We start from the raw sequence: 1,798 nt of genomic DNA, 5'->3' as shown, positions 1-1,798 counted from the left end.
CGGTTTTCTGAGTGCACACAACCGAAGCACACGGACAGAAAGCGGCCACCAGACAGAATGTGAGTACTAAACTAAGTTCTCATTCACACACAAGTTTACGTTAAAAACACGAGTTACAAAAACAGTCGGTTATGTCTGTGAAGGTAAACAGCGGGGAAATATGTTTATTTTAGATCTGTGTGGCAGTAGTAATATACATTAAATGAATCAATAAATCCACTGCTCTCTTGTCTCCTCTGAGGCTAGGACTGTAAATTGTGTTCTGTGCTCGTCTGTGCAGCCAAAGGCAGAACAGTTGGCATGTTTTGCTCAAACTTTCGCCATGGCATTACACCGGTGTCGCTTGCAAAATCAAAATGACGGTGCCATGGGTGGAAACGTGCAGATTAAGGGGCGGTAATATTATAATGAGATCCCTTTGCCACGTCACCAAGGGAGCGAAATCAGAAACGCTTGTTTTTTCAGACACTTGCAGAAAAAGGCTTACCAAAACAAAGTTACTGGGTTAATCTTTTTCACGTTTCCTTGGTTGGCAGATGCACCGAGGACCTGATTATAACACTTAAAATCTGGAAAAGTCAGATTTTCATGATATGTCACCTTTAACTAATCACTTGTAAATGACTTACAACTGAATATTATAATAAAGTGTCACCGAAAATACTTGTTCATTTATCAGAACAATATAATATAAACAGATTGAACCGTGTTCCCTTATAATAATCAAATTGACTGTACACTGTTGACCCTTTAACCAACCCTTAAAACTACCCATACCACCAAACCTGTCCCTAACCTCACCTGTGTCACACCTCAATAGCAGCAAAATTGTTGTGCATTAACACAAGCTTTTGATAATTTTTTAACATCTGTTACAATCATTTGTAGATTTTCAATAAGTGCTTGATCATATGGAACTGAACGTTTAATGACATTTGTAAGCAATGATTTGTTTGAACATTATCTAATGTTTAATAAGTTTATTAGCAAACATTTACAAGCACATTATCTCATGTTTCTAACTCTTTGAATATATATTAGGGCTTCCAGTATCATGGAGGCAGAGAATAGGCCGATATTCCCATCCAGCGTTTAAAGAAAAGTTTAAACAGGCCACAATTATCCTTCATAGTGGTGTGCTTGCTGGTGGACTGCGGCTAAGCGGTAGCTGTTTGCCTTCTCTTAATCTTAGCGGGCGATGTGGAAAAGAATCTCGGCCCCGCGAGAGGCAAGTGTGGCGTTTCAGACATGATGTTTAGGCCGGAGAGAACAACGCGGCTAACAACACTGTTTGGAGCAACAGGTGACTCAGAACCAAAACAATCCCACATACTTACGCAAATTGAATTCCTTCAAAAAGAAGTTATGGATTTAAGAGAACTTGTTGAAAAGTGTGTGGAGACAGTCGAGAGACTTGAGCGTGAAAACGCTGAACTTCGGGAAAGGCATGAGCGCATGGAAAATCAGAATAGATGGGATAATCTAGTCTTTTATGGCATCCCGGAGTCGGATCGAGAAAGAAAGTGAAAAAAAGGTACGGGACCATGTTACTGAACATCTTGATCTGGGCAGAGCCAAAAGCAATGTGGAACTCCCGATTAAACGTGCTCACCATGCTGGAACGAGATCACCTGGAAGAGCGAGGCCGGTGATGGTCTGTTTCAGCAGGTGGAAGGGCAAGGAAGAGATTCTACAGACAGAAAGCACGGGAATGGCGTGAATGAAGTAACACTGAAGATGATGGAATAAATGGCCGAATTCGAGTGTTGGAGGACTTCAATGCTCGGGTGCGTGAGAT

General features: G+C 41.3%; 1 long non-coding RNA gene across 1 annotated transcript in view; it reads right to left on the bottom strand.

Moving 5' to 3' along the window:
* The window catches only part of LOC107730041 (uncharacterized), a 7,712-nt gene extending 7,685 nt beyond the window's left edge, over nucleotides 1–27 (bottom strand). Inside the window, exon 1 of the long non-coding RNA XR_001638646.1 lies at nucleotides 18–27. This is a non-coding gene — a long non-coding RNA (uncharacterized LOC107730041). The remainder of the gene's footprint in view (nucleotides 1–17) is intronic.
* Between the last annotated feature and the right edge of the window lie 1,771 nt (nucleotides 28–1,798).

Source organism: Sinocyclocheilus rhinocerous, unplaced genomic scaffold (genome assembly GCF_001515625.1).
Source record: "Sinocyclocheilus rhinocerous isolate Xijiao unplaced genomic scaffold, SAMN03320098_v1.1 scaffold2623, whole genome shotgun sequence".
NCBI lineage: Eukaryota > Metazoa > Chordata > Actinopteri > Cypriniformes > Cyprinidae > Sinocyclocheilus > Sinocyclocheilus rhinocerous.
The sequence above is the reverse complement of the archived record's forward strand: the minus strand, read 5'-3'. Positions and strand labels throughout refer to the sequence as shown.